The sequence below is a fragment of the Mastomys coucha genome, unplaced genomic scaffold, assembly GCF_008632895.1.
Source record: "Mastomys coucha isolate ucsf_1 unplaced genomic scaffold, UCSF_Mcou_1 pScaffold9, whole genome shotgun sequence".
NCBI lineage: Eukaryota > Metazoa > Chordata > Mammalia > Rodentia > Muridae > Mastomys > Mastomys coucha.
The window spans coordinates 44,912,276-44,937,567 of record NW_022196915.1 but is presented as its reverse complement, the minus strand read 5'-3'; the positions used below and the strand labels follow the sequence as shown (position 1 = coordinate 44,937,567).

At 43.1% G+C, this 25,292-nt stretch overlaps 1 long non-coding RNA gene across 1 annotated transcript in view; it reads right to left on the bottom strand.

Annotated features, from left to right (window-relative positions):
* LOC116084487 overlaps window positions 1-25,292 on the bottom strand; it is a 65,105-nt gene that overhangs the window by 34,189 nt on the left and 5,624 nt on the right. The window contains exon 3 of the long non-coding RNA XR_004116129.1: window positions 20,801-20,868. This is a non-coding gene — a long non-coding RNA (uncharacterized LOC116084487). The remainder of the gene's footprint in view (window positions 1-20,800; window positions 20,869-25,292) is intronic.

Here is a 25,292-nt window from a genome sequence, read left to right as displayed (position 1 = left end):
CAGATACTGACATCCAGATGTTTTTTCCTCAATCATCTCTGTATCTTATCCACCTGAGACTGGTCTCTTACTGAACCTGAAGCTTCCACCACTCCAACTATACTCCCTGGCCAGTGAGTCCCTGAGATCCTCCTGTCCCTTACCCTAGCTCTGGAATTAAAGGCACACCATCATGGTCAGCTTTCCTAACTCAAGTCCTTATGCTACACAGAAGTACTTTTCTTACTAAGTCATCTTCCTAGACCCACAGTTTATTTATTATTGTGTCAAATTGGTAAACTTTGTCATAGGAATATAAGTATAGAAGAAAACAGTGTATATGGACTCCAAGCTAATAAAAGTTTCACAAACACAACAGAGATCTTAGCACATACCCCATCGGGATGGAAGGGAGTGTTCATCCCTTACCTAGTATCAACACCAGAGTATCTGTTAAGTAAGGGAATAAATTAATAAACAAAGGAAGTTTGCTGGGGGAAGGATGGGGACTATGGAACAAAGCAGGATTTAGCATAGGACAATGTCTGGTCCAGAGGGGTGGGCAATATGGTTCCAGGTGAATCAGAACAGGCTCTGGACACCTGGAAAGTAGCCCAGAGAGGCACCATGCCAACTTTACAGTTTTGACTGGAGCCCACCCTGGTTGTAACCCTAACCAAAGCTAAAGAAACTGACTCCAACTCATAAATAAATCTAATTACATCCCCAAAGAGAGAAGATGTGAAAAGGATGAGAGCGAAATTGTTTGGGTGAGATTTTACAGTTGGGGTGCCTTAAACAGCTCTAATCATAAAAATGGCATCAAAACTCAGAATTCATGCCAACAATCAAGTCGAGGTACCTGATCTGGGGGCTATAACACTTTAAGAGGAAGGTTACTATAACTGACAGACCAGTGACTTCATACGAAAACGATTTCTTACCCCTCACTGTCCTCTCAATGGCATGTGGATGGTGTGAATAGTCTTCTTGAGATGATTTCACAGTTTAGGTACGAGATGAGCATGCCCCATCATACAAGTTTAAAAATTGTAAAAGATAGGACCTAATTCTCCCATTCAAAGAATGAAATGATGAATTCTCCTATAGCCATCAGGCCAGAAGGACCTCCCTAAAGAGATTAGCTTCAGGGGAACTTAGAACATGAGCATGTGGCAGACTCTAAAGGCAGAAACCTACAGACGCTTGGAAAAGGCCAAGGCAGAATAAAGTCCTGTGTATTTAGAGCTGCATGGAGGCTTAAGCAGAGCGGGCAGAAAGAGCAGGCCCTTAGGATTATGAAATTATTTCTGGCGCGCCCCTTGTGAGATAGTAAATGAACCCATGCCCCTTTCTCCTTTTTAAAAATAAAATGGCAAGATGAAACAGAGTGTATTTAATTTAGAATGGGCTGTCTAAGGCTGTGCCTGCCCATCATTCATTTCTCTCCAAAGTGCTCACCTCCAGAACAACTACCCTAAAGACTTTCAGATAAAAATGTGCCCAATATTCCATACATAAAAAGGCATCAAGCCAGCCACGAAGGCATATTGAGACATGTAAAAAATGCTTCTATTTTAACAGATTTGGGTATCTGTCTGTTACTGTTTGTCCAAACAGCAAAAGTAAGCCTCTACAATATAGAAACGAGAGCTTAGCACATGTTCCTAAGAGTAACGGTAGGGCGGAGATCTATTGATGATCACCGTGTAGCTTTCGACCAGGCATCAAGTGGCAGTACCTACCTAAACACCCAATGACATAGCTAAATATTTGTGTATATCTGATTCCTCTAAGGGACATGGGTGTGCCTATCCTTACACACTTCTGGTCATATCCAGCCAAAATTAACATCAAGATGCACAATCTTGATAAATCCCAGGCTTGAAAGACTGGCAAGCCATCCTCCAAGGCAAGTTTGTAGGTTCCTACATTGGGGTGCAGCAACACAATGCAAAAGTCTTAAGGTTTCCTAGTAAGTGCCACACTAAAGGTGTTCCTGGGTCTGGATGGCTTCATGGCTGGGTTGTTACAATTGTATATGACATAGAAGTATGCAGACCACCAACCGAGACCTTTTGTGCAGGTCACACATCTGAAAATACCTCCCATTTAGGGCCAGGCATTTGTCTTGCCCGTTGCAGTTGTCTAATGGGGAGAGACATCAAAATGCAGGAGTTTGTTTGTTTATTTGTTTGTTTGGTGTTTGTTTTTGTTTTACATAGAGTCCATTCCATAAAACCCAAGGCTTCACTTCTGGATATGAAACTCATCTTAATTGTCTGTCTCTCATCTTTCACCTTTTTCAGCCCCCAAATCCATCTGGTTCAGCTGCGAAAGACACCATCACCTTGTATGGTTCTCCCCTTGCACATCTTGACTAGCATCTAAGAGTGTCAGCTCACCACTCGCTCCCAGACCAAGAATGGCAGAACCACATCCCACCCCCTTCCTCTGTAACACAGACTCGAAAGCTGGCTTGGCCCCAGCTCCTGCAGAGGGTTTGTTAAGAGTAAGTCTGTTCTACGCTAAAATTGAAAAATATCCATCTGCTTATGTAAATGCAAAGGTGAGATAGCTGTGTATAAAGCCAATGAAAGAATAAATCCAGAAGAGTGACCATAGCAGTGCTGTCCTCAGCAGTCAAGTTCTGACTTTGAGTCTATTCAAAAACACCCATCACTTGCCTCTCATGTCAACCCTACCTTCAGGAAAAAGTTACTAATGCTGTCTTAGTTAGGGTTTCCATTGCTGTGAAGAGATACTATGACCAAGGCAAGTCTTATAAAGGACAACACTTAATTGGGGCTGACTTACAGGTTCAGAGGTTTAATTCATTATCATCATGGCAGGAAGCATGGCAGCTTCCAGGCAGGAATGGCTCTCAAGGAGTACAGAGTTCTATATCTTATTCAAAAGGCAGCTAGCAGAAGACTGGCTTCCACATGACTAGGAGGAGGGTTTCAAAGCCCACTCCCATTGTGACACACTTCCTCCAACAAGGACACGCCTACTCCAACAAGGCCTCACCCCTTTATAGTGCCACTCCCTGGGACAAGCATGTACAAAACCACCACAAATATCTTTTAGGATTTTCTTGTCTTTAAAAAATTGGCTCTGGTTGTTGTTATGATGTCAAGGAAAGCCGTATACAGTCAGGAGGCACAGTTCAAGCTGAAGGCTGGGTGTCTTAGTTAGGGTTTCCATTACTGCAATGAAACACCATGATCATAAACAAGTTGAGGAGGAAAGGGTTTATTTGGCTTATACTCCCACATCTTAGTCCATCACTGAACGAAGCCAAAACAGGAACGCTAGCAGGGCAGGAACCTGAAGCCAGGAGCTGAGGCAGAAGTGATGGAGGAGAGCTGCTTCCTGGCTTGCCCCTTGTGGCTTGCTCAGTCTGCTTTCTTATAGTCACAGGAACACTTGTCCAGGGGTGGCATCACTCACAATGTACTGGTCCCTTCCACAAAGGTCAGCAATTAAATTAAGAAAATGCTGAATAGGCTTGCCTACAACCCAGTCTACTTGTGGCATTTTCTCAATTGAGGTTCTCTCCTCTCGGATGACTTTAGTTTGTGTCACCCCTGGTTGGGCATGTATGTGGAGGGAGGAATGAAGCAAGCCCAATGGCTTCAGCTAGCCAACACCAGCATCCAGACTGCTGTTTCATGTTTCTGATGTTCTGTTCACAAGCAGATACAGATGAAGCCTTCTCAGGGATGCCCGGGAAGGAGCCCTAGAGCCTCTGGGAATGATAGCGCATCTCAACCTTTTCTTTACTTCATATCTTTGTCATGAAAGTTAGGGACCTAATTTAGTTTCTCTGAAAGTTGGCAGTAAACTAGAAAACAAATGTGAAAGAGATATTAAATACTAGAAGAGACTGAGTCCCAGCTTCTTCTCTCTACAGATGATACTCAAAAGAACCCCCTAAATATGTTCATGTTTCAAATGGGTACTGCCTCCCAAATCATCACGAATCCCTCCTCCTATGTTTTTCTAAGTTTGCTCTAAGAGAAAGAACACAAAATTACAAATTCAAATTTAAGATTAAGACTTTCAACAGACCTAAGCAATCAATGTCCATACACATTAAGTGGCATTTGTCCCACCACATATCCAAATGTTGACTCGTTTTTTTTCCCCAATAGATGGAAAGTTCCCTGGGAACAGCATCCTCTCTTTTATACTCTTCATAAGCTTGAGAATGGCTCAATGGCCTACAGTGAGGAGTGGTTCTTATTGTATCACCTCCATGAATCCTCTCCCTGACACCGCATCTAACAATGCAAGCCCAATTAACCATTCCCTCCAGCAAATATTCTGAAGCATCTGGGTTTGGAACACTGTGCCAGGAGTGGATCATATGAAAAGTATACCAGAAAGGCCCTGGCTCTCAAGGAGCATCCCTAGCAAGTAGAAATAAGACATAAAAATGAATTATAGCAATTCAAGAAAGTACAGAGTAGACTCACAAGGAGGCACATAGTAGGCTCACAAGGTTGATATGGATGATGAACGCTATTTCGCCTACAGATGGCACCAAGCAGGCCTTCATAAACAAGGATGTAAAGAGTATTTCAAACAATATGGTACAAGGGGTATGTGTATTTGCAAGCCTGGCAGATTGCTACTGGTGGACAGGACCTGAAGCATTTGATTGTGGAAAGGGATAGGGGCTTAGTGTGGCCAGAGTAACCCAGAGGTGACCTAAAAAGGACCTTTCAAGATTGATGGGAAGATTACACTGTCAACAAGCAGAAAAAAAAAATTCTATTCAGAATCCCATTAGCCAAAGTGCACACATTAATTCATCAATTAATAAACCAACTAGTGGTTGCTGTGTTTGCAAGGTAATGCTGTGGTGAGCTGTCTTCCACTGTTGAGACAAAATACGTGAGAAAAAAACATCTATAAGGGGGGCATTGTCTGGGGTTCCATATTGCATTGATGGGTACACCCCACAGTTCTAACTCTTGCCACCACCAGGGCCTACATGATAAAGGCTCCACCTCCTTCAAGTAGCTACATTGAGTAAAAAGCCTCTAACACATGAGCTTTGGGGGACATTTAAGATCCAAACTGTAATGCCTGCTTTCCCCTGAACACAGAGGAAATGAGTCATGTGAATTCTACAGACCTTTATGGCTTAATTGGGAGAAAACTAGTTCCAGAAATCAACACAAAATCATGCACTCTGGCTTGTATGGCCCAGACTGTAGGTGCAAAGTACCTCAAACAAAAGTTAGTCACCAGAAGGGTAAAGTCATGGAGGAGAAGAACCTGAGTTTGACCTTGATTGAAAACACACCAGTCTGAGTGAGGACCCCTGAGCCCACATAAAGAGCCAGGCATGAAGGTATGCAGTGCAATCCCATGGGTGACAAGGTCAGAATGAAGGCAGGAGCATTTCTAGACCCCCACTGGCTAGCTAGTCTGTTGTACTTGATGAAGTTCTGAGCCAATGAAAGACCCTGCCTCAAACAAAAGATGGAAGACACCTGAAGAATGACACCTGAGGTTGTCCTCTAACCTACACACCACACATACTCGTATACACATACAACACACACATATGCACACACATGCATGCATGTACACGTGGTGCATGCATGCATATACACGCATACATATATCCTCACATACACATACTAAGGGTCATTCCTGAAATTTGATGTTTATATAGCAAAAACATATCAATGATGTCTTTATTATATACCATATGAAAAGGACCTGGGGAGAGGCCTAGGGCTGAGAGGAGCATCTATTTACATGATATTAGATTGGTTAATTTCTAGGCAGCCACAGAGGGATGAGTCTTTGCCCAGGCTGCACCAGTGACGTGCTCAGCTGGGCTGACTTAGAAGAAATCCGTCCACAGACTGTTACTCCAGGGTAGGTGCAGGCTCCAGTGTGCTCCAAAAGAATCCTTAAGCAAGTCAGTGTAAGGAGTTCACTTGCAGGCACCTAACTACTTCAGGACAGCCAGCCTCGAGTCATCTGGCGTTCACTGAGCACCTGAAACTGGACCTTCATGGAATAAAGCATGCCACACACAGAAACCAGAGGAAAAACCCTGGCCCTTTGCAAGGGCCTTGCATTTTGTGTTTTCAGGGGGTGATGGGGCTGGTACTGTGTGTGTTCTGGTCTGGACTGAATTTTCCTTTAAAGAATTCAATTTGCTTTCCAGAGCAGGTGAGGAGGAGGAATGTGATGTGGAATGATCGAATTTCATCCCAAACATCCAGCAGCAAAGGAATCTGCCATCACATTAATCCTCATCGTCAGACAAATTCTTCTTAAAGTCAGCAGGTGGCAAGAGAGTGGGCCAAAGGTAACGACTGATGAAATCTGCTCTTTCTTCTCCAGAGCTTGTTACTAAACCCACTGTCCTCGGACAAACAGTACAGGGAAAATGCCTTTGTTGCCGTGGATAGCAGGTTCCAGGGGTTGGGTGGAGTTTGTTTGTTTGTTTGTTTATTAATCTACCCTGTTGTCTTTGATTAACATGAGAAAGCTTTCAGCTGCCCTCAGGCTGGGCAGCAGGAGACTTCCAGAAGCCAAGACCATGACCAAGAGCTAGATCAGGGAAGTGGTTTTGTCACCTACCAAATGGAACTCGAGCAAGATGCTCACAGCTGCTGAACTTCAGCTCCCTACTTATTATAATCTAAGCCTCAAACTACCTGAAAGACAGGCTCTTTCTACCTTCATGAGCTGCCGGAAAGAACAGGCTTTGAGGCAAGAAGGCTGCTTGAGACTCTTGATGTTCTTCATCTTGGAGGATCCTTGCTTCAGATCCCTCATGGGCCTCAGCTTCTGATTCTAATTGGTATGAAACCACTGTTGTGTCAATCGACACAAGGTGTGCGCAGTCCCATTGCTCAACAGCAACAAAAGCTGGAATCAGGTGCCTTGGAGTGGAACCAGATGCCACCATCCTCTCCCTGTCTGGATCTCTGAGAGACTTGGAGCCCACCACCACCCCATATACACACCCACACACAAACACACACCACACACACACATATACACATACACACACACATATACACACACCACACACACACATATACACATACACACAAACATATACACACACCACACACACATATACACATATACACACATACACACACACACACCACACACACATATATACACATATACACACATACACACACACACAAACACATACCACACACACACACCACACACACACATATACACATACACATACACACACATATACACACACCACACACACATATATACACATATACACACATACACACACACACACACCATACCACACCTCACACACAAACACCAAAGGGGCTGGAACTGGACAGCACAAAGCATATATCTTCAACCAAGAACTGGTGTCCAGGGATGAATAAAAAAAAGCTTCCTTGAAGAGTCGCCTCAAATGCAGCCCAAACTTCCAGCCCTGCACCTCTAGACCAAGGATTTAGGAAAAGAAAAAAAAAACCTCCACAGATTTAAGTCTGCCCGTGGCACCCAGAGTCTTCATGCGGAAGAAACTGATCTTTCTCTCTGACCTTGTAACACATTTGACCAATGACAGTGATCATTCTGGAACATCTGTGACAAATACCATTTATTTTTAAACATTCCATGGGTATTTGAAGAGCTCTTAAAGGAAACCCAGAGAGTTTTTACCATATCAAATTTCTCTTCTTAAAATTCTGTACTGTACAGAGACAAATATGGGCACCGATAAGATCTGAGCAAGAACATCTGAGACCCTTTCATGTTAACTCAGTTCGCAAACCCTCCCAGCAAAGCTCTCAGCACCCAGCAATGCACAGGGACAATGCCAGAAGCCTGTGGAAGAAGTCAATGTGGGTAGACAGCACACAAATGAGGTCACTGAAGTCAGACATTTAGTTTTAAAATTCATGCAATAGGGCTGTTTTTAATTCATAATATCTCTTTATTTTGATAGATGATGCAAATGTTTTAAATTATCTGCCTGGGATCCTCCTGTGTGTTCCCACATTGAGGCAGACAGAGACACCAGGAAACCTGCTATATGGCGCTATGGCTGTGCTTGTGTATTTTATGGCATGCCATACTGAAAAGTCCAGCTGGGTGGCATCAGGAGCAAGCCACCAGAAAATTAGGGCCTAGGCCCCTGATTCCTGGGATACCTGACTCCCACAGCCCCTGATTCCTGAGATACCTGACTCCCACTCCTACATCAGAACAGTTCTGAAGGCTTCAGGAGAAAGGATTCTGGTCCAGCAGCATGGGAGTGGACAGCAAAGAGCGGAGGATACGGCAGTGACACTCATCTGATGCCTTACCAGCTTCCTCTTGACCTTCAATTCAAAATGGGAACTTCAAGGTAGACACAACAGATTGGTTGGTAAAATTCTTGTCTTGGAAGAATTAATAGCTAAGTTTTAGCCTACAGAATCCATATGAAACAAGTCAGGTACCGTGTTCTGGATTTTTAATCCCAGTAGTGGGGAGGTGAAGACAGATGGATTACCCGGGGCTCACTGGCCAGCCAGCCTAGCCTACTCAGCAAGTTCCAGGCCAGTGAGAAACCCTACCTAAGGAAAACAAACAAACAAACAAACAAAACAAAAGCCAAAGTGGTTAGTGCCTCCTGAGGAATGATCGAAGTTGTCTGACCTGTACAAACCCATGTACATATGTGCACAAGCAAACACACACACACACACACACACACCATACATACCACACATACACATACACATACACCACACACACCACACACACATATACACACATATACAACATGCACACACACATGCACAATGCATACACATACACAACACACACACAGCACACACACACATACATACACACCAAACATATACAACATACATACATACACACAAATTGGAATCCCCCAAATTCATATTCACTGTAGTATACTCTGCTAGGGATCCATTCAACATGCCAGCTGTTGCAGATCCACAAGTATGGCTAACAGTGAAATTAGAGCATGCATCATTTTCACTTAGCTGAGAATGGTGTGTGAGCAATGAGGTGACTTACCGCATGCAGAAGGATTGCTGGCGGTCATGTCCACTCAGTCCACATATGCTTTCAGATTCTTACATTTTATAAATACATTCTTTTGCACATGATAGATTTCAACAATCTGAGACTCACAGAGAGGAAATATGGAAGGGCAGACTCACTGGCCCTCCTTCCTTCCAGCCCTTTCTCCCTCTACCCATTTTCCCCTCCCATCTCCCTTTTTTCTTCCCCTCTCCTTTCTTTTCCTTCTTCCTCTTCATACACTCTTCTTCCTTCCATCCATTACTCCCATAGACAGTCACTAGTTCACTGTGCACAGACCCTGTGGTACTTCCTGGGCATCCAATAGGCATCCCAAGAGGCACGATGGCCATCCAGGCTTGGTATGAAGCCAAGAACAGGAAGAGACAGGCTGGCAGCCTGGTATGATGACTTCAAAAATGACAACCCTCTGAGAGAGACTCCAACCCAGACAGTGACAATTAGGTCAGGTCCCCTGAGGAAATACACCAACCTTTAGCTCCGGGTTTGAGGGCATCTGTCTACCCTTGTCTATGTTCCCAGCATCCTCTAGACTCAATGGTCCTAGAATAGTGCCAGACCTCACTTTACGGGTCTCTAATACACATATCTACACCATACCTTGTCCCCACAGCTAGCTAGGGATATGTAGGAAAAATGTCTCAATCCCAACAGCCTTGTCTCTCACTCTTCCTTTCTGGGCTGCTGTGACAATCCTCCCTTCAAACACTATCCTGGCATATCTCCACCTTCACCTCTCTGAGATAGAAGCAATGAGACTTGATAAATACGTGGGTGCCCCAAAAGCAAAACTATTTTAAATCAATTCCTTTCTCCTATAGAAAACAAGCAGCAATATTTAAACGGTTGATTAAGGAGATTCTTGCCAGAGCAAGAGGCAAGTGCAGATGTTCCTTTGTGGTAAGATGTCCTGGGAAGACATAGAAAAAGAGATACTGTTCTGCCACCAACATCAGTGTTTAGCATGAGCCTCCCCACCCCCATCCAGTGCCTGCTATGGTCAGGATGGACCGGGGTGTCAGGAGGCACACCTGCCCTTAATAAGGCTATTATCATGGGTGGAAGATGGAGGCTTCGTGGCCATGTAAGAGGCCTTAATGGGGTCCAGCTGTTGGAGAATCTGAGAGCTACAAAGAGGGAATCGACAGGGGGCATCCCAGTGAGGCACACCACAGTGGAGGCTGGGATTAGCACAACTTCACATTTAGAAAGCCATGCATGAGGTCAAGCCCTGTCCTCTGGAGGGATCAGTCAGCTGCCAGAGTTGTAGGGAGCTGCCACAAGGAAATTTTTAAATAGGTTGGAATTTATATTCGCATGACATAACCATCTCCCAATGTATTTGCTCCCTTACCCCTAGAGCTCTCCAAACAATCCTGTCCTCCTGTAAGTGTGCAGCACCAGTGTGGGTGAAAGGGAGCCCACATCCCCCAGGAGCCCTGCCAGGAAGCCATCCTTTTGGACCTCTGCTCTAGGTTGTAATATTTCTCTCTCTCTCTCTCCCTCTCTCTCTCCCTCCCTCCCTCCCTCCCTCCCTCCTTCCCTTGCTCCCTCCCTCCTTCTCTCTCTGTCTCCCTTTATCCTCCCTTCCTCCTGCCTTTCTTCCCTTCTTTCTTTCTTTCTTTCCTTTCTTCTTTCTCTCTCTCCCTTTTTCTTTCTTCCTTCCTTTCTCTCCTTCTTTCTTTTGCCAATGTGTAGCCCTCAAGTCCAAAACTGTAACTGACACTGCATCCAGTAGGCTTGAACCCTGAGCATGCTGCATTCCCCTTAAAACCCTATAACTAACTTAGCTAAGACTGTCAAAAGTGTAGGGCAGGCATGGGAAATCTTCAAACCTGAGTGAGTTCCCCAAACTACAGAGGATATCCTTGTCACAGAGCTGTTAAAGAGACAATTGAATGCAAGATGGGAATTGCAAAGACACTTGAAGATCAGCACATTGTTACCCAGGGGAACAGCTGGTTATTCTTAGCCCCTCTGTGAGAAGGTGCCACTGTAGTCACCAAACACTTGAGAAGACAGTTATAGATCCTGTAAATAATTAACGCTGATTTTTACAAGCGTTACCCTGAAGGTGATGATAGAGAAAGAAAGTCAAAAAACAAAACATACATCATGGTTGTGGGGTTTTCTTTTCTGTTTTTTTTTTTCTTTTCTTTCTTTTTTTTTTTTTTTTTTTTTTTTTTTTGCAATAATGACAATAACAACTAATATTCATTAAACACTGAGGACATGCTAAGCATTTTATATGCCCATCTTCTCTTATTTCTAGAAATACTGGCCATTACAGGGAGCTCCTTTGGTGATTAAGAGTCAGCCCAAATGCCTGTGAGGCCTGCAGTCTTACTTCGTTCCTCTGAGCCAGGGAAGGCACAGAGTAGGCCCTCAGGAAGTGTTTGTTTTTGTGAAACCTGACCTTGGATTTGATAGAACTGACTAAGAATATTAAACTGTTCGCCTTTAGACCATGTTGTTGAACTCGCTTTAGTGCATTTTTCAGAAAGTGCACAGTGACCCTGCACATAGGAATGTATAAGTTTGGATCCTAAGATGCTTTCAACTTGTTCCCAGGGTGGTACCATTAGAAGGTGACAGAGCCTTAAGGAAGAGGAGCCTGGTGGGAGGTTGCAGGTCACTAAAGGTGTGGCCTTTCAGGGGACTGCAGGGCCCCTAAGTCCTTTCTCTTCCTTCTTTTGGTTCCCCCAGAGAAGAGGTAAATGGTTTTTTGTCCACATACATCTTCATACGCTGACCTCAGAAAGGCTCAAAGTAACAGGCTAAAGTCACAGCTTAAAACTCCAACACCATGTTATATAATAAACCCCCCATCTCAGAAGCTGACGATCGCAGATATTTGTTATACTGACGGAAGACAGCTTACTGTTGCTTTAATTTCTGTTGCTCTGATGAAACACCCTGACAAAAGGACTTTAGAGGAGAAGGGGGTTATTCTATCTTACAATTTCAGATTATATAGCCCATTGCTCTGGAGAAATCAAGGCAGGAACTTCCAACAGTGCTGTGATGTCCTTGTGTGGCCCCAGGGACTGGCTTGGGTCAATAGAGAGATGAAGAAAGGACAGACACACAGAAAAGCAGGGGTCAGATGGACTGGGTCTCTGGGGAGAAACCAAAGCCACCCAGAAGCTCAGCGTGTTTATTATATAGAGTTAAACAGTGAGGCAAGGTTATTGCATCCAGCTAAACAAGGAGATGTGGTTATTATGTACAGATAAACAAGCAGGCAGGTTTATGGTATACAGCTGGATCAAGGAAACAGGTTGAAGTAATCTCAGTAGAAGCAGTCTCTATAAGGGAGCAGACTTCAGGCCATAAATATCCAGGGGGAGAAAGCCATGTTGGATACTTTATGCATATACCGTTAGCACTTACATGCAGATCAAGAGGAAGGTCTTTGCCACTTTCCCTTGGAACTGAGGGCTTGGGAATCCTTGACCTGGCCATGCCCGTGTCAATCGCTCGCATTCATTGAGGATGTCACTCACCCAGGGCTCCCTCCACTCCCCACAAAACAATTAGTCGTTTACCATCAAGAGGAGAGAAGAAGGAATACATACGTGTTCATTTGATTCCTTGCTTGTATTCAACTTGATTTCTCCATGCTTATTCAGTTCAGGAAACTCCAGCCCACCTCCACCCCCACACCTAAGGGAAGGTACAAACCAAAGTAGGTTGTGTCTACCCATATCAAGTAACTTCATGAAGACAATCCCCCGGAGGCACGCTGAGCACAGACCAAACCGCTGTGGACAGTCCTTCCTTGAGACTCTCTTTCCAGAGGATTCTGGGTTGATAGTCAAGTTGACAGCCAGAACTAACCATCACACTAAGATGAGCAAACTAACCATCACATTAACTAAACGATGAACCAGGGGGCGTAAAGGTTCACGACAAATCCTCAGGAAAGTGTAATTCTCTCTCACCAGTACCTCCATGTTTCAGAGTATTTTCACATCAATAGGAGACAGCATCTCAAACATCAAATAATACAGCTTTCCATCCTTTCTGTTTAATAGAGATTTACAACATCATAAAAAGAATTTCCAGAGCCTATTACTTATATATGCAAAGTCCCCTAAAATAATGTATTCAGTCTGACAATTAAGCACAGCAATTACAATGAATTATAGAAAGACTGGTCTAAATTAGGAAAAAGGTTGAACTACATGGTGTGTCCATAAAAACTATATACAATTTGAGTGTTGATGAGAAATCTACAAATATTGGCTGCCCTCAATTTAAACAAGCTGTGGTCCAAAACTGCATCTGTAAATTGTTGTTGGGAATTTAGAACATATTTTCCCACAAACGTAAAGTTATAAATCATGGTTAGTGCTGGTTGTGTGACAAGTTAAAAAGGTATGTGGCCACAATCTCAGTCTTTAATTGGTGGCTTCCCTGATGGGCCAAGGTTCTCCCTGTTTGGGGTAGAAGGTGGGAAGGGCAGATGTGTCCTGTTCATGTTTGCACTTGAGGCCCTGGAACTGTTGGCTGTGGCCAGGAGGACCTTAGCTGACAAAGCCTATCTACTTCCCAGGTCTTAACAGTATGCTGTTTCTAGTCATGGGTAGACTGCTGTTCTGATAATCTCCTTGAGCTGTTATGATAAAGCACCACAGGCAGAATATAACAAAAGGCATCTATTATCTCAGTTCTGGACCCTGGAAGTTCAAGATCAATGTATTGCCAGGCTGGTTTCTTGAGACTTCTCCCCACCACCTATCGGGCCCTCAGATGAAACCCCATTCTGTACCTGCCTGCATCCAAATTTCCCTGGTTAGAAGGACAGATGCCATTTAGGATCAAAGCCACCTAAGAAACCACAGTTAATCTTCATTCAATTCTCAAAGAGCATGTCACCACATAAGGTCACATTCTGAAATCCTGGGGGTTAGGAATCAAACACTTAGGGGTTAGGGAATTGTGGTAGGTGGATAGAAGTAAGAGATTACAATTTAAACCTTGACAAAGCTCATTCCTCTTTTGTTTAAAATGTTGTAGATTTATTTATTTTATTTTGCATGTATGAGTGTTTGCCCCCATCTATATCTCTGCAACATGTGTTTGCCGGGTGCTTATGGAGGTCAGAAGAGGACAGCAAATCCATTGGACCAAATGATCGTGCACCACCATGTGGATGCTGAGAACCAAAGCTTGAAAGAAAACCTCAGAGATCTCAAGACTGAGAGAGGAGCTGAACAGTGCTGCCCAAATCTAGGACTTCCCAGAGCCAAGAGGGAGTTCCCTACTGGCAGACAGCCTGGCTGCCCACTCATTCCAGCTGTACCAAGAGAAATGTATAAAGCACTAAAATCCAAAAAAGCACAACCCCATTCCTACCCCAACCCTCACACTCCAGAATGCCAGAGAGCCACAGTGACCCTCTGACCATGAGTCCCCCCTCCCCAAAACCCCAGCCAATAGGCTTTTAGTCCCAACACAGGACACTGGGAGCAGGTAGAGAACCAACACTGGAACCAAGGTGCTAAATTAAGTAGGTTTAGTGAATCTGTGAGAGTTATTTGTCCAGGTTTCACAGCAAATCCTTCCATTAAGAAAGAACATTTTAGGCAGGGGGCAGTGGCACACACCTTTGATCCCAGCATGCAGGAGGCAGAGGCAGGCAGATGTCTGAGTTCAAGGCCAGCCTGGTCTACAGAGCGAGTTCCAAGACAACCAGGGCTACACAGAGAAACCATGTCTTGAAAAATAAAACAAAGCAAAACAAAAAAGAAAGAAAGAATACTTTCTGTAGTTCTACCAACAGTGAGCAGATTAGCTCCTACAGTGCGATCCCCAAGCAGTCCCTCTTTGGGGCAGGCTGCCCCTTTCTATATGTTTAGAGGGAATATTTCATAAATGTGCCTCCCACACCCCAAAGAAAAGCAGTGTGCTAGGCTGTGGACCATAGCAATGCAGATACCCAGTGTAAGAATTAATCTTCTGGCTAGGGACTAATTTGGTATGTAAAATGCTCGCCTTATAAGCATAAGGACCTGACTTTGATCCTGAAACACACATTAAAAATGAAAGAGCCAGGCATGATGGAATATATTTGTAATTCCAGCACTGGAGAGGATAGAGGCAAGCAGATCCCTAGGACTTGCTGGTCAGCCAGCCTGGCCTACCAAGCAAATTCCAGGCCAGTATGGGACCCAGCTTCAAGAAAATAGTGGACAATACCTGCAAAGAACACTGAAGTGTGTTCTATAACCTGCATATGCACATTTGAGTCCTCATATTTGTCAGCACACACATACATATATTATCTCTCTCTCTTCCTCTTTCTCTCTCTCTCTCTCTCTCTCTTCCTTTCTCCCTCTCTTCCTCTTTCTATGTCTCTCTGTCATATCTCTCTCTCTCTCTCTCTCTCTCTCTCTCTCTCTCACACACACACACACACACACACACACACACACACACACACATGAATTAGCACCTTTGACCACAGTCCATTCTCCAAGCAGAGACTGACCCTCACAGTTACCTTGTAAGATGAAAAGCTGAACACAGAAGAAATAATCTCTCAAAAGGCATTGTTATGAGTTGATCCCAGGTCACCTAGTCCTACCCCTCAACCCCACTCCACTACATCCTTAATTTACTATTGAAGTAGAAGGGTTACAGTCAGCTATATAAGAAGAAATATGATTTTGTCTATATCAGTTCTGTAAGTAATGATGATGAATTAATCAATAGTCATTGGAAAATAGCCACATGGAAAATACTAGGCACTGTGCTATATGGGAAGATAGGGAATACATTGAACATATTCCCTTGAAGAGAAGTAATATCTAAGTCAAGTGATTTAGGTCTCCTCTGGGCTCTTGTCCTATGTAAGCCTCTGCTAGTCTATGGGGCACCAATATGCAGTTAGAATTAGCCACAATCATTTTGCCACAATATGGACTCGGGGAGCTTTGTGGAGAACAGAGAGGATTTGGACCAGTTCCCTCTACACTGATGCTGTAATAATGCTCCCAGCTAAACCACTTCTTTGGGTAGCTCCGCACAGCTATGCTTTCCCCAATTCCTTCCATGAAATTCGTTTTTTCTACTTGGCATTCTCTGTGCTTCCCCAGAGACTCCTTTTGCTCATGAATGTTGCTCGAAAGGCTTTTCTGGAGCTTCATGACTCAGACCCAGGACTTAGCAAATCAGTCACCGAATCTGTTTACAGGCATAGGTCTAAAAGGCTCCCAAGTGTCCCTATGGACCTCTCAGAGCTCCAGCCCCAGCTGTCTCTACTTCCTCTCCTTTCTCACCCTTTTCCTTTTCTCAATTCTTCCTTCTCTACTTTCTTCTTCTTTCCTTCTTGACTCCTTTCTTTCTCCCTCTCGTTTAGCTTCTTCCATTTCCTTCATCCCTCCTTACATATCTCTCCCTCCTGTCTTCTTCATCTCTTCCTTCCTCTCTTTTTTCCTCTTTCTCTCATTCTTTTTATCTCTTCTCCCTTACTCCCTTCACTATCCATCCCTCTTTTTTTCTTCCTCTGCTCTCCTCACTTCTCTACATAGCAGCCTCTGAGTACAATCTCATGGCACTTCATGAAACCGCACTATGCCCTCACAGCATTCTGTACACCAAAGGCGTGATATGCTCTACACAGAAACAAGTATTTCCTTTGCTTAATTGTTCATCTTGATTCATGTGCCCTGAATCTATACTCTTTTTCTTCCAACTTATTCCAAGCCTCACTCTCCAGCAAAGTCCAGACTCACATCTCTATCACAGAGCACAGATAGCCTCAGTACAAATGCCATGGCTGACCTCACCATGGCGTATCCTGATCCTCTCTTTACAAATAGAGATTACGTGGAGTCGAGCATGTCTCAGAGAGGTCACTAGTATCTCGGTGCACCAGTTATCAACCTCTAGCTCAATCCAGAGCCTCTGCCATACACAGAATGTTAAACACTGAGATGAAGAGTAACTGCTAGGTCTACACTGCAATAGAGATGATGTCATTCACTGCATGGCAGAAGGACAAAGCTGTAAGGTAATTGTCCAACCAATGCTGCCATTTCCAGAAGAGGCAAGAGATATCAGAAGGAAGACAAGAGCAGCCATAGCCTAGAATCTGGATCCAGAAACTGGAAGAACAATTCCCTCCTTCACATGATTTCCAATTGTTCAAGGCCAGTTATGGAAGAAAACAGCTGAAATTGGGCCTCTACCTAGGGCAAGATGGCAAATCTCAAACATGTACCAGTATTTTATCTTGAGAAAAAAGTAGAAATCAGAGCTAAAGAAGAAGAGGAGGAGGAGGAAGAAAGAGAGAGAGAGAAAAAGAGAGAGAGAGAGAGAGAGAGAGAGAGAGAGAGAGAGAGGGCTTCATGAAGATGGCAGAAATGTTGTGTTGGTGCCTAAGAGGGATGCTGTCCAGAAAAGAAGAAACCTTTAGATATCTTTCAGCTCCCCTCCTTAGATCTTAAATCAGGCCTGATGATGATAACACTGTGGTATGTGAGGCACAAGGAAGAAAAGGTCACAAGCAGAGACCAAAGAGGACAGACAGTATTGAAAGGAACCAATAGTCAAAGTCAGGTAGAGCAGAAGGCCCAGAGCCCTGTGGGAGCATGGAAGGACATGGAAAGCAGTAAATGCTTTGGGCTCAGATAAAGGGCCCATCTCTTCAGAGCTAGCATGGGAAGGAGCTTGGTGCTGAAGCCATGAAGGCTGAACCTTGACAATTCTGTGACATGCAGTTTGAGCATCCTAAACCCCAATATTTGAAATCCAGAACTCTCTGAACGCTAGGATAGTTCCACAGAGAAAACTCTCACTTCATCACACCTACTTCCATGCACAAAAATTTACTAAAATTGCTATTTAAAAAAATCACCTTTAAGCACAAGTAAAATGCATATGAAGTAGAAATGGATTTTGTGTTTAGACTTGGGATTGGTGTCAACTTGTCATATAGTTACATGTGAATCAAAAGAAAAAAAATCTCATATCTGAAACACTTCTGATCTGAAGCAATTTGGTAGCAGTGTGATTGTAATGAAATGCTGTGCATCTTAAACCTCGGCCTTCTCAGCCGTGAAGTGGACCTCATTCCCAGTTGTCAAGACCAATGAATGAGAGCCCCAGAGAACAAACTCTTACCTCAGTGCTGTGTCACCACTTGCTGGTACTGCAAGCCCTTTGTCTTTCTAATGCTTTTCCATGTTGTCACGTGAAGAAACAAATGTTCAAAGCCATCACTAGCCTCACAGAGACAGCAGCCCAGAGCCCAAATGTCATTAGACAGCTGGAGAAACCCTAGAAATTGACATCTCGGCACACCCCCTTTGAGAGACAGAAATAAGCCCTAGATGGGTCAGATGTTTCCAGTTGTGTGCTCTCTTGCTGGCAGCCACAGGCTTTCAGTCACCATTTCTAAGTGAGAAGTCTGAAGTCTTCAGACTCTGACTTTTCCATTGTGAGCATGAGGCTGATTACTATTTACTCTAGACCGTGGGGCAGGGAGCTCTAGATAACCACTCAGACCCTCATAACAGAATCTACCTGGAAGCGTTACAAGAACAAAAGTTCAAGTTCATCCATTGTTCAAGAGATGCTCCATACCTAAGGCATCCGCTCTCTACACCACTGCACATGATTTACATGTGCTTTCAGGTGTTTGCCTTGCAAACATTCTCTCTGAAGTCTTGCTTTCAGAAGCATCATGTGTAATGAGTCATTTCATCCCTGCACATGTGGGTTATTCTTCTTGCTATGAACAAAGCACCTTAAGAAGATAAAGCTAAATTTTAGCTCACAATACAGGAGGACACAGTCCATCACAGTCGGGAAGGTATAACAGAGTTCACAGTGTCTGGGCCATGGGCTGGGACTTCTTACATCTTGACAAACTAAGAAGAAGAGAGCTAGAAAGAATGTCGGGCACTCAGTTGGCTTCCTCCTTTGCTCTCTATGTTCAGTTCAATACCCCAGCCCATGGGTAGTGCCACACATATGTCTTTTCTCCCCAGTTAGATCTCACTGGAAATGCCCTCATAGGCACATGTAGAGGTGTGTCTCCTAGGTGATTTCAAGTCCAGACAAGTTTGCAATGAAGAATAACCATGACATTATACAAATGAATATCATTTCTCCCAAGTCAAGTTATAGCAGCATTATATTAACCCAGAATGAAAGCCCTAAGCCTAGAGAGAAACCTTTAGCATGCTCTAATTCTGAATAGGTGTAAAATCTCATAAGACAATGTATCTATCACAAGGTAACTTGAAGACAAGGCTGACCAGCTTCCACACAGATAGTGGGAGACAGGCTGGGGACTTGGGACACAGTGACTGAAGAAGTTAGCTTTTGTTGCCACTTGCAGGCCCTCTGACCTATTTTTGTAACCTCAGGACATCAGTGTTTGATGGACTAGTCACTAAACTATAAACTTGTAGCCTTTTATCTTTACTTTGTATTATCCCATAATATTTGCTGAACTCTTTCAAGTTGCCTTGGGTTACACAATCTTATTTTCCTCCAATCCACAATAGCAGCATACTTTAAAGAACTCAAAATACTTTGAAATCATCTTTAAACAAATCCATAAGATTTCTCTAGAATGTTAACAAGCACTTAAGGTAAGGAATGCACTACAGAGAACAATTAATACGTTTGGAGCTAAATAAACAACACAGCACTGGAATCAAGACCAGGGCCCAGGCATTTCCTCCTGAACAGTAAAAGCCCAATTGTATTCCCCCATGTGTAGTTCCAGAAATGGGCCTCTCTGGTACAGGAAGAAAGAAATTTACTTTTCCTTCCTTCCCTCAAATCCCATTTTTCCAAGCCTTTACCTTCAAGATCAGGACAATTTAAATGTCTTACTTAAATGTCCAGGATTCATTCTGAGAAATGTGTTGCTAGGTTTCACTATGGAGAACATTCTATAATGACCTTGTCCAGACCTTCATACTCCAAGTCTCCACCAAGATGCATTATATAAATGAGATATCTGAGGCTGCCACCTAAAGAACATGGCACAGTGCTTCATTATTAACATCTTTGTAACTAACACAACGATAATGAGTGTAGATAACTCACTATACATGGCTGACACAGAATGTAACTGCATAAATGGTAGCTTCATCATTTATCATGTTGCTAGATATGCCTCGTAGATAACTATGTTGCCATGTCTCATGACTGCAAGTAAAAGTGAGTTTGTTTATACCCATGTCACCAGACCAGAGAGTAATGCTTGTGCTTTGATGTCACTAAGTCACAGGGATATTTCATCATGATTAGTATCTTATGGAATCCTGTCATAGAAATTTGTCGTTGATCTAATGTCATATGAAGTACATGAGTGTATTGGACTCCATGGTTGAAGAACTGTAAATTCAGGTAGTGATTACCTTGGTATCAAGACAGTCACTTTTCAATTTCAGTTTAACTTTGTCTGCCAGGATTGTCTTCCATTCCTATTTCCTTCATAGCAAGATATGTGCCAGGGCATGCACCTGACCCTGTCTCATAGGGGGTGTCTGCACACTTGGCAACTTTTATTCCTATAGGTGGAAATGTACTCACAAATGACCAAACACTTTCTGCATCCTAGCCCTGCTCCTCACATACACTATTTCAAATAATACAAAAGTCTGAGTAGATGGAGACTGTGGCCACCATTTACATGTTTTATATATAATATTTACATACTATATAATATTTATATATTATAAATAAATAAATGAAAACTTCTGACCTGTAGACTCTGGTAGCATCAAAAAATTCAGTCTCATGCAATTTATGTGGTGGGTCACAACAGGAGTACTAGAAGAGAAAGTACAAACCTTTGACACCTTGAAACAGCCAATTCTCACCTTCCACAGGAATATTCCTATTTGACAACTTTTTGAGATTCCATCATGTTGAAGAGACATTTGAACATGACATTGACTGGTGTTCCCTATCACTGACAGACTAGAATATTTGGAACCCTAGGACACCAGCTGATACATTTGCCATGAGTCTCTACTACTCACAGGGTCTTTAGATGATCCCCAGAGTTCTACTTCACTCCTAATCAGAGACAAAAAGCCTACCAGGCATGTGCTGTCTTTTTTAGCTCCTGCCTGCTCCTTGCTTTGCAAGTGTCTGCTTAGAAATGGTTTCTGGAGCTTACCCAAGCCTGCTAGGGTGGGTGATGGTCATAAATTACAAAGTAAATAATTTTATTTAAAGTCCTAAAGGGAAGAAAGACCCATGGGCTTCCATTGGTGACTTTTCAATTTCATCATTAGTAGTGTTGATTTTTAGAAAAGTGTGTGGGGAGGGGTGCTGAAAATATGACACTTCAAAAACATCAAAGCATCTTTCTTTGCAAAAAGTAAACTTAGTAAACAAATGCATTCATTCCCACACTTTTTTTTTTAAACTGGAATTTAAAAAGAAGCATTTAGGACGTGAGCCCAAGGCACTGGGCTCAACACCTGGGTGCTGCTTCTTATTCTGCTTCCCTTTCGGTGACCTGCCAGATTTTATTTCAGTGTACGTGAAATAAGTCTTCCATATTATGTACTTCTCTTGTTTCTATGACAAAAGAAACTTGAGGAAGGAAGAGTTTATTTTGATTCTCATGGCTTTCGGCGATGCAGTCAATGCATCTTGGCAAGGAAGTCATGGCTTAAGGACATGAGCTACATGTCACATGGTGTCCATAGTCCAGAAGCAGTCTCTCAGCTGGCTTCCATCATTTGCTCTTTTTTTATTCAGCCCATGGGATGGCACCACGTATATTTAAGGTGGATGTCCCCTCCCCAGTTAATCCTCTCTGGAAACATCTGCACAGACACACCAGGAAGGTGTGGTGTGTCCTAAAGTGATTCTAAATTCCATAAGGGTAACAGTCAAGCTTTGCTAGCGCACCTTCCAGAAAAGGTTAAGAATCTACATGCCTTCAAATAAATAGCTAAATAGCTATTAAATAGCTAAATAGTTCTAAATAGCTTCATGAGCCTCACCAGTTCAGTCTGAGATAAAAAACATTTAACATTCAATCACATCCCTTCTATATCTACCATTCTCTTTATGTACTCTTGTGGTCAACGATCTAGATCCATGTAAACACAAGTCAAGTGCCTTCTTAGCTCGTTGTTCAATTATTTGTTGTATATGTCCTTGTAATATTTTGTTACCATGCTAAGCAGATCTGCTGGCTGGTTTTGTGTGTCAACTTAACAGAAGCTGAAGTTATCACAGAGAAAGGAGCCTCCATTGAGGAAATGCCTCCATGAGATCCAGCTGTAAGGCATTTTCTCAATTAGTGATGGGAGGGCCCAGCCCACTGTGGGTGGTGCTATCCCTGGGCTGGTAGTCTTAGGTTCTATAAGAAAAGAAGCTGAGCAAGCCAGAGAAAGCAAGCCAGTAAGTAACATCCCTCCATGGGCCTCTGCATCAGCTCTTGCTTCCTGACCTGCTTGAGTTCCAGTCCTGACTTCCTTTGGTGATGAACAGCAATGTGGAAGTGTAAGCTGAATAAATACTTTCCTCCCCAACTTGCTTCTTGGTTATGATGTTTATGCAGGAAGAGAAGCCCTGTCTAAGACAGCAGAGTTCATATATTTAAAAAAAAAAAAAAAAAAAAAAAAAAAAAAAAAAGGAAAGTCTAAGATTAAATCTCACTATATTATTATCTGGCTGGGAAACAATTATCAGTTTTCCTGGGTTCTATATCTGTAGACTCAACCAACCACAGATCAAAAATGATAGGGGGAGGGTGCATTGCATCTGTTCTGAACACATTCAGACTTTGTTTTCTTGTCACTATGCCCTGTACAGTCCAAGCGACTGTTTACACAATAATTACATTGCACTGGGTACTATAGCTCATCTAGAGATGATTTAAAATACACAGGAGGCTGCACATGTGTTACACACAAATATACCATTAAATATGAGGGGCTGAAGCAACTGTGGATTTCCATAGGGATTTCTAAAGCCAGCTGTCTAAGGAAACTGAGGGATGACTAGAATATGAAAATAAGAAATAATCCCAAATGTTGAAGGAGAGCAGAGAAGGCAGAGAGCAGCACAAAGAAGTAAGAAGGAAACACTGCCACAAAGGAAGAGGCAGGCATTAGCCAAACCTCAATAGACCAAAAGTGCCATTGAGAGGGGAGCAAAGGGTCCCCTCACAGGGCGGAAAGATCCTGAGACCCTGAGATGAACAGAGAGCAGCTCAGACCAGCTAAGTATGAGGCACTGCAGGAAGAACAACGTGGATCTAACTGGAGCACAGAAGGTCTTGACTATGGCAAGTGCCCAGGGAGCTAGCTGCTTGGAGCAAGCATATTTACTGTATTTATTACTCGTGATAAAATGCATGACAAACACAATGTAAGGAGGCGTTTGCTTTGGGGTCTGCTTCAATGTGCTGTCCATTATGGTGGGAAGAGAATGGTAACATGAGCATGAGGCAACTGCACTTGGCGTGCACGGCCATCCAGTCAGAAGCCGAGAAGGTTGAATACTGTCTTCAACTCACTTTCACAGCCCATAGAACTGTATCTCTCACCACTAAAGTGGGTCTATCCACTTCAATTAATTCAATCTAAGGAATCCATTACAGGCATGCCCAGAGACTAACCTAATCTAGATAATCCCTCATACTCATGCTCAAAGACCTGTCTCCTTGGTGATTCTAGATGCTGTTGAGTTGATAATCAATGTCATCTTTCACAGGTATACTACACAGCCCCAGGGTCTCCAGCAGACTGACCTCACTTCAGACACCAACTGTGAGCCTTACAATTCCAGGCCACCATCCCTTGCAGCCAACTAGAGGCAATTCAGAAGTCCCCTCAGCTCTCAGACTGGATCATTCTGAGCATGACTCAGCCACAGGAAAGCATTATTCTTTCAGTAGTCATATTACAACTTAAAATAACATATAACTTAGAACCAGGCAAATGGAGCAACACACAGGAAGAGTTCCCTCAATATATATCACACTTCTTGTATCATGAATCAAAGCAGAGAGTCACTGGAAGTCGGAGCGTCCTGAGTTTTTATTAGTCTGATCGACGAAATAACTAACCATGTGGGTCAACTCAATTCCAAGCTCTCCTTCTGCCCTCAGAGGCTGGGGAGTCAGACTGACACCCCCTCAGTCAAACCTTAGCCCTGTGGCCATATGATATCTCTATTGAGTCCATTCTGAAATTGCCCCAGAACCACCGTGGGCCAGTTCATTAATATAAATCTTGGCATTCCTAAGCAGCCCACCAGGAGTAACAGGAGCATTTACTGTCAAGGAAATCCTAGGACTTAAGAGCACCTTGCTAGGGAACATGGCTGACTAAATTTTCTCCTACTCATTCATATTAATTGGAAGTTATTCAGAAAAACATGTAGATATAAACATACTTTTTCCAGCCAAACATAACAGGAGAAAATAAAAATTCCCCTAGGAATATAACTGGAAATCCATAAAAGTTACAGTTAAAGGTCACAAGGTATCAAGGACCATAGGAGGAAAACAAAAAGGTCTTAGATAGCCAATAAAAAAAAAATAATAATTAACATGGACTTATAAGACAATGGGAACCGAGAGCAGAAGGTACAGTAATTAAGCAGTAACATTTACTGTCCTACAAAGAACAGCAATATGTGAAAACAAAGAGATAACCTGCTTTAGGACACAATTTTCATAGCTTCAAAGAGGGAGGTCCACGTTTTGACCATAGGAAAGGGAATTTGTCAGCTTTGAGTTACTACAACAAAATACCTTGAGGCAATTAACTTCACAAAGGGAAAACTTCATTTTGCTCATAGTTTGGAATTTCAAACCACCAGCAAACAACCCACTAATGGTGGATGGCAACTGTTGTAATTCTCACCTGGCTAACCAGGTAAGAATACAGAGAGACCTTCTTATAGAACACTTGGTGCACACCCAGCCATCTAAGGACCCCAAATAGCTCCTTCCTTTTAAAGATGCCACTGTTGCCCAGTAGCACCACCCTGGGACTAAGCTTTGCATGTATATCCTTGGAGAACGTCCACCCAGAACATGGTGGGAACCATAAATGTGTGTATACAGATGCTTCACACCAGAAAGCTTAGTGGTACAGCACCTCTACATGTCTTAAATTCCCAGGCTTATCTTGAGACTTGTTAAAGAAGATCGTCTCAAGAAGTAGGGAATCTAGCAAATCATATTCTTTTTTTTTTTAATTTTTATTAGATACTTTCTT